This window comes from Thamnophis sirtalis, unplaced genomic scaffold (assembly GCF_051295495.1).
Source record: "Thamnophis sirtalis isolate CommonGarterSnake01/CBP01778 unplaced genomic scaffold, rThaSir2_p1.2 scaffold_4, whole genome shotgun sequence".
Classification (NCBI taxonomy): domain Eukaryota; kingdom Metazoa; phylum Chordata; class Lepidosauria; order Squamata; family Natricidae; genus Thamnophis; species Thamnophis sirtalis.
Genome location: NW_028261384.1, coordinates 90,192,228 through 90,200,977, shown reverse-complemented (window position 1 = coordinate 90,200,977; position 8,750 = coordinate 90,192,228).

Here is an 8,750-nt window from a genome sequence, read left to right as displayed (position 1 = left end):
TCATCTGTAGAGAAGTTCACCCTCAACATTTTAAATAAAATATCATGAAAATACACTACCCACAGATAAATTGGCCCTTGAAATCTTCATGTGTTTTCATTTAATTGCTTATCCATGAATGGTGCATTCTATAGTATTTTGATTAAAAGTTTAAATGATAGTTTATCAGTGAATGGGCTTATCCATGAGTATACATGAGTAATGTTAACCTGAATGCCAGAGTAACTAACAGAGAGGTGCTAAGTCATATAAAACCAGAAACAACACTAGAAGCCAAAAAAATTTATTCAGGCAGATATGACTGAATGGTTAAAACAACAACATATGAAGTAGTATACTTTTTTAAACTATTGCCATGCATACTTGTAGATAGGCCATACCCAATTTTTGGAACGCATTTTGGAACCTAAAATTATCCACAAGTATACAATATAAAGTATGTATTCATTGGGATAGAACAGAACAGAACAAAACAAAACAGAATAGAATTCTTTATTGGCCAAGCTCATCCTTTATTCTTTCATCAATTCTTCTAGTTGTATGTTCTCCTTCTCTCCCTCCCTCCCCCCTCTCTCTGTCTGCCTTTCTGTCTCTGTCTCCCTCCCTCCCTCCCTCCCTCTCCCTTTCCCTCTCCTCTCATGCATGGCTTGCCTAAACAGTCTTTTCTCTTTTCTTAACAAGTTTGAACCTCAACTCCCATTTCTAGTCTGGTCAAGAATTATGGGAGTTCAAGTCAAATATTGTGGGACGTAAAGTTGAAAAGGTCACAGTGATGAATTTGGCATTTTGTGAGATTTAAACTAGAGGCTTCTTCTAGCTATTAGACAGTTTGCGGTGTTTTACTTAAAAATCCCCAGAACTTGAAATTTGATTTTTAAAAATATACTTCTTGCTAAATAAATATTAAATTTACAAGTTTAACCATGTTAAATAATAGCTTGCGTTCTGATGCCTAAGAATATTTACATTGAATTCTTTGGGATAAAATGTAGAGGGGAATCTTTCAATTAAAAAAGCCCTCTATGTCTTTGGAAGAAGCTTTATCCAGAAATGTTGTATTTATTCTAGAAGCTTGGTGCAAACAAGAGCAACAGAGAAATAATCAAAACATGTATTTTCATCAAAAATGGATGGTACCAATTTCACTAGACAATCTGAATATATTTGTTCACGGTTCTGTATTAGTAAAAAACAAAAAACAAAGTTGAAATGCTCTGTTTTCTAAAAATAAAACCATTTCCCTGTATATATTTTTTTCCCTTTGCAGGGCAATATGTTGTATAACTGTTACTCACCATGCAATCTTGACAAGGGAGGATATTTTGGTCTCAGCGGCTCTTTTGAGAGCGGTATTTAGTTCAGCAGCTATGACACTTTGCATTTCTTTCTGAGCTCTACACAGTTGTTTTAATTTAAACACAGCTGTTGAAAGGAAAAGCCAGATCCGTTTGTGCCTAATTTATTTGTATGATGATTGTTGAAAACTGTTTCGACGGTTGCATGTCCACTGAAAGAAGCCCACAATACTCATGTTAAGCCTCTATCCTTTGCTCAGTTTTGTTTGGAGTGCCCCCCTCTTCCCCAGTGATCTCTTTCCCCTCCCATCACTGTTTTAGGTTCAGATTCAGAAGCTGTTTCTTCTTTTTTTTATTACATGGGGGGAAACTGACACTGCTAATATTAGCTAGTAACGTCCGTTGGCTGATGGATTATGAGAAATTAACAATTCAAACTTAGTAATTTGAATGTAAGGTCTACTGGCTGCTGACAGTTAATAGTTCCTGGGAAATTAATGAGCCAAAGAAGAAGACTCAAATTTTAGTTGTTCGATAATTTAATCTTTCCTTTTTGTGGCAGAGGCTGGTTCTGTCAAGACTTTCATTGTATCAGAATGTTTGGAAGGACATGAAGCCGCAACTCATGGCCACATATGCACATATGCAAACATATAACAGTAATTGTATGCACAAATGTTGTAGACATAAGACAAAAATATTACTGATTATCCCACTGCCTGGGGGGTGGATACTAGTAATGGGATTCAAAATGTTTACTGCTGGTTCTGTGGGCGTGGCTTTGTGGGCATGGTTTTGTGGGCGTGGCAGGGAAAGGATACTGCAAAATCCCCATTCCCTCTGACTCCTGAGGGAAGGTCACTGCAAAATCCCCATTTCCTCTCCACCCCACTAGTCTGCTTTCCAGCTCCGTTCAGTTCCGGGCCACAAAAGAAGATCAGCTGGGAGGCAGCGGCGGTGGGACCAGCCGATTTGCCATTTCTCCTAACTACTCAAAATTCCCACTACCAGTTCTCCAGAACCTGTCAGAACTGGCTGAATACCACCTCTGGTGGGTACTGTGAGTAAGTCCAGGGTTTTCACAGGTTCTTATAGTTCTTCATCACTGCTGACCCAAACATTGTTGTTGCTAGAAGCAGAGACCAAACACTTCTCTACATTAGAATCAAAACTATCAGTTCTTGTCTTCCCATTGTCCCCCTCCATCCCCCAAAGACATGCATGTACCCTCAGCCACTTTCTTGGCCTACTCTAAAACAGGTAGGTTCACTCAGTTCAGGGCCAGATTAAGGCCAACTGATGACCCAAGCACAGTCCAACATCATGAGATACAAACAAATGTGATATTTGATGACGCCTTCAAACAAAACTTTAAAACTTTAGCCGTTCGCTATTTTTAAGCAATTAAAGACAAACATGGCTGATTAAAAAGTGTTAGCTAAGTCAAGCGTGGCACTGAAAGAGTTAAGGGCAAAATATTCCGCTGTTCCTCTTCCCTTGTTGGTGCCCTAAGTACAAGCTTATTTTGCTTAATGGTTAATCCAAGGCTGATTCATCTATATAATAATATTGGTTCTTTTTTTAACATTAACAAAAATCTAAATCCTGAATGGGTTGGAAATAAAGCGAGACACAGAAATTTGAAGCAACCTGCTTCAGACAGAACTACACTGTGCAAGTGGAGAGAGAACCATTAAGGGAGATAGGAACTGGCATATTAGTGACAAACCAAGTTGACAATCTTGGCCCAAATTGCTCCAGGCTATAAAATGTCTTGAGCTGGACCTGGAAGTAAGCCAGATTGTTGATTTAACTATTGATGGTGCACACTATTTCCAGGATACCAAACCCACCATAAAGCTTTCCTCAGAGCCAATGAGCAACTTGAAATGATGGAAAGCACAACAACTATTTGTGCATGTTGCTTTTTCCGGCAAAGTTTCCCAAATGAAAAGATGAAATGACTCCTTTTCCTGATCAGTTGGATTTATTAGGGGAGGAACTCTATGGAGACCTTCAGTTTTAGTAGCAACAAGGAGGACTATGAGGAAACCATCTTTCAGGGTTTCACATATTAGAACGTGTAAATATTACAGAGTTCTTTTTTCAAATTGCTGCCCTTGCTGGTTATGTTTCTTTCAAGTTGAATTTATTTAACATTGCCTGCCTTGGTGTTTTATCTGAATGGCTGGGTTTTCTGTATCTCTGTGTCACAGCGGATTTTCACCTCTCTGACCCAGATTCTCAAACTGGTTAGTCAATGGTTTTTTAACACTGATCTAATGCAGTACCATGCTACTGTACTGTGTGACAGGGTACCCTTGCATTCTGAACTGATGTTAAAACTGGGAAGATTCTAAAGTGCCCATTATCTAAACTTATATCACCTCAGACTCCTAACACATTAAATGTTGGTTTCAAAATATTGTCTTCCAGAGACAATCAGTTGATTGAAACAAATTCCATAGATGCAATTCTTTTTATTAGGCCCGTTGAAGCTTTCCAAACTAATCACAGGTTTCCATTAGAGTTCTTCATCAGACAAGAAGGTTAAAATACAGGGGAAAAGAAAAGAGGAAAAATGTGACAGATGTTTGTGCCATGATTGTACAGGTTGCATTTTGAGATGGAATGAAACAGAATTTCCAGGCCTGCAAATCACATCTCATCAGGCACAGAAATAGTGCTAGGTTGCACTAGGGGATCTCCTAAACCTTGTTGGGAAGAAAATAACAAGCAATTTTTTTTATTGTTGGAACTTCATTTTTAGAAACATAGATTTTAGCTAGGACAGTCGAAACAATTGCCATATTGTGTGAGATATAGAAATCCTTCAGAAAACTGAAAACAAAATTTATTTCTCACAGATCCTGATTTTATCCTAGATGTTTGATCAGCTGTTGTGATCCATTTTCATACAGAAAGGAAGGACTGTTCCCATCTGTCTTAATTAGAAACTATGTAGTCTGAAAAGTTATGAGGGACATTTCCAGATCTCTTGCTGTTGAAATGAAGCAAACAGAATGCAAGTCAAATACAGTCATGTTTCCCCAGAAATTCTTCTTAAAAACATATCTAAAAGGATTGTTATGTGTTACAAATAATAAAACAGGTCTTGTCACACTTAACATTTCATCCCAAAGCAAACCACAAGTGCTGAAAATGAATGATTTAGCCACATTTCAAATTGAAATGCTACTGGTGACTACATTAACAGATGGAACAAAAATGGAATTTCTCTTTTGAATATTGTACCAACTGAGTTTTTAGCTCCCAATGGGTGAAAATTCCATCAGCCTTGATCATTTTTTCTCTGTCTTGATTCTTGGACAGTGATAGATTCCCAGATGTTTTGCAAGTCCAGAAATTAGTAACAGTGAACTGTTAATGAGAGTGTATACTATAATGTTACATACTAAGAGAAGAAGAACGTTGTTTAATTTCTATAAAGAGAGATGCAGCGGCTCAAGCTTATTTTACCCTTACTTGGAAATTTGTATACAATATAAATATAGAAGAGAAAAGATTATACAAATTACTCATTCTTTTTTTTTAGAGATTCCAAGACCTTTTAAAGTTCATATCACCAAAATTCAGCAGTAATCACCCCAAATTATGGCATTGTGCATTCCCAATCAAGATTTTACCTGGAAATTAAAGAGAAAAGGGCATGTCAAGCCTTTGACCAGAAAAGGAAAAGGCAAATATTGGGCCTTTGAATAGTCGATATCCAATCTCTTTGAGTCATGTCTCTGGGCAATTCCCATACCACTATCTCCTTGACCATTGAGTAATGGCTCTTACTTTTATTATACCTGGTCTACTAACCTTAATGGAATTGTCCATCTCTGTTTTACATGCCCTAGTGTAATACAATTTCAATACTGGCAAGAAAAACAGATTATGTGGCTTATTCGTCTCTAACACCTGCCATGTTATTCTCTGAATCAGTCTACCCTGATTGAATGGAATTTGCATCAGGATTCCATTTGTATTTACAGACAAGGGACCCCAGGCAGATACATCAAACTCCCTCTTCCCTCCAAATAACATAATACATCATCCAAATTTTATCCCTCCCCCACTCATTTTTCTTGTCACATCTGTGCTATGAGATTGGCTAGCCTGAAAATTAGGGATGGGCACTATGTCCTGCAGTGAACTTCATGGTTCAGTGGAGCCTTGAAATTGTTTCTTCAATATGGTAATCTGGAGGATTGCAATCTATGGTATTTCTGGTGTTACTGAACTTCAGTCCCCAATTATCCCAGTCAGCCTGGTCCAAAATGAGAAGGGAGTTGAAGTTCAACTACCACATCACGATTTTCCTATTGCTGTGCTACCCACCATACGTAGCACACACCTTCAATCTGTTTCTCTCTGTGTGTGTCCGTGTGTGTGTGTGTGTGTTTTATCTGACTGCCAGCCTGTCAGAAACACAGAAGATGATGCCTCAAGCAGTGCAGTGATGGGGAAGGTTTTAGCAGCTGATTTCTGGTTTGTCATACGTAGAACTATGCACTATGTTGCATAGAATTATAGCTACACAGTTTTCTATCTGTAGAAAGAAATCCCAGTCAGTTTACTTTACAGTATGCTCATTTCTCAGTGACCACGTGAATTCTTAATTGTGTCGCCATATGGAACCCCTCTCAACCTGTCATAAATTTGTGATGGAGTAAATTTGGATTCTGAGGAGGGTGGGGAGAATGAGGGTGAAAGGATGAAGCAAAAAATATGCATATTGAACATTCTAATACAAATAATAAGAACAAATTTTCTGCTTCAGAACAAATGGATGTTACTAGAGAAGCATAGTGAGTGTACCAATGCAGTCCCTGTCAGGAATGACAGATTGGCTTGTGAAGTGGACAGAGATTGATTTTCAGAAGTAAATAATTAGGGTAAAATGATCTATTATCAAGTCAGAGGTAAGAAAAACATTGTAAAGAAATGTCTACTCCATAGGTCCTTATAGCCTTTGAGAGAATCACTCACAGCCCAAGCATCATTGCTGGGACCCAATGTGAACTTGTCATAGGGCATTCTCCTGTTCCCATGTATGGATCAAAATCAATGCACTTGTCAGTCAGTAAAATAAATCAAAATCTTTGCCTGATGTTGAAGACACCAAAAATGATTTCTATAAAGGTAGGTCAGATGAAGAAATCTGAACACATTTTAATGTGGATTTACTCTTTGAACCAACAATATCTTTTTCATATTGCAATTTTCAAATAACCGTAGAACAAAATTGCATGAATATGCATATCAAAATGCACATTAGTCGAACAATATAAAAACGCAGAATGCTTGGAGAAAGAAACTGTAATAGACAAGATTGCCTGAAAAAAATCAATCTTTCTCATTCAGTCTTCAGGCCCAAGTATGGGACTGAGACAGCATTGATCGCACTTGTGGATGACCCCAGTGGGAGGCTGCTGCTTTCAGCTGCTGCTGCGGAATGCCAGGTCAGCCTTTAATAAAGGCTTGATCATCCGTGACTTTATTACAGATAGGAAAGTGGAGACCTAGATGGGTGCAGAAGGGGGAGTCTCCCTCTTGGTAATGTGCCCAACTGAGTTTTGAGTGGCATCAGCTAAGGCTTAAAGGCAGGAGTGATACAAGGTAGTTATGGCTATCCAGCTTCCAGAGTCCCTGCCTCATGAATAATAACAGTAACAGAATTGGAAGGGACCTTGGAGGCAGAGGTGGGTTCCTACCAGTTCGCACCTATTCGGTAGAACCGGTTCGTCAAATCTACCGAACCGGTTAGAAGAGGTTCCACCAGTGGACCTGGAAAGCAGGCCACACCTACAGAAGAGGTTCCAAAATTTTTGGAAACCCACCACTGCTTGGAGGTCATGTAGTCCAACTCCCTGCTCACACAAGAGCCCTATACTAGGGATTTGAACCGCTGAACTGCTGACTTTTCATTGGATGTGAGGCCATGTTTGTAAAGTTGGGCTCTAGGAATTAGTTGATAATAGGCAGTTGTGTAAAAAGTTCCCTTTCTGAACTCTTGACTTTATGGTTGTGTTAACAGTGGAGTTTATTTATTTAAGCACCCAGATCAGAAGTGGTATTCTACCGGTTCACCCAAACCATTAGCAGAAATCACGGGTGGCCCTACCCACCCGCTCCACCTCTATAGCATCCCATTTAGGCCCTTTTCCCGTCAAAAGTGCATGCGCAGAAGGTCGTTCGCTCATATTTGTGAACCAGTAGCGAAGGTAAATGAATACCACCCCTGACCCAGATGGGTGGCTTTACCCATCTCACATAGTGACTCTGGACCCGTAGCCACCCATCTCACATAGTGACTGTGGACAGCATTCAGTTCATTTTTACAGACGACCAAAATAGATTAAAAACTATTAAAGCAACAATTTTAAATTAAAATATTAAAAATTAGATTAAAAACAAAATAATTTCCCCAGATTTATGATCTTGAGGGACATCAATCTGACCTTCTTGGGTATGGATTTGGATGAGCTCAGGAATTCATGGCATCAATTCAACTGTGGGTCTGACCCAATCATTGAGAGTAAAGTTACCTGACATCTGACAAAAGAAGGATATGTCCTTTTTGTTCTTGTATCCTCTGTCCAGCAGGCATAGCCTTAAGATCAAATATTGTCTCGCTTTTTTGAATATTTAACTCAGTAACTTTTTTCTGTGCTTTCCTAATAAGTGCTAATCATAAATTAACAAACTCTCCCAGAAACTGAAAAAGTTTAAACAGATTAAACAGTTACTTGCTGGAGATTTTACCCTCCTAACCCACTTGCAACTTGCATCACGAGTATACTAGGCAAACAATCAGCATATTACATTCCTCTCAGTGTGTATTCCCCATTGAGTGTCTCACTTGTAATCCCTTCCTCTCCAATGAATGTGAATACAAATATTAAATAAGGTGCTCTCCTTTCTCCTGTATCTGTCCTATTGTCCTTTGCTTGTTTAAATATTTGGTAACCCTAATTAAGGGCCTAGTAGAAAAAGGGATGGTCATACATCGGATCTGTTTGGTTTTTGGTTTTTGTTTTACCTCAGGACAGTGATTCATGATTTGGTTTTGGAATGATTGCAATCACTGCCTTGATAAGGACAGAACACTTTTGGGTTGGCTTGGAGTGGCTGAACGCTTGCCCTAGCCACACAGCTATTCATTTCAGGTGCTTGATTTAATTGGGTTTCAGAGGGACTTTGGAGTTGATCGTGAAGGTCATGTGCTTAGTCTGACTGGAGCCTTGGTTGCTGTTTGGAATGAGAGGATAGCTACATATTTAACTCTGATTATGCCAGTGCAGGATTTGCTTGTGCATGGAGCCCTAGGTTCCCCTTACTTTACACAGGGCACAAACGATGAAATGGCAGAAGATATGCTACAAGACAACAAGGAGTAAATCTCATCATACATGGATAAAGGCCTTTATTAAGGACTACCTTATA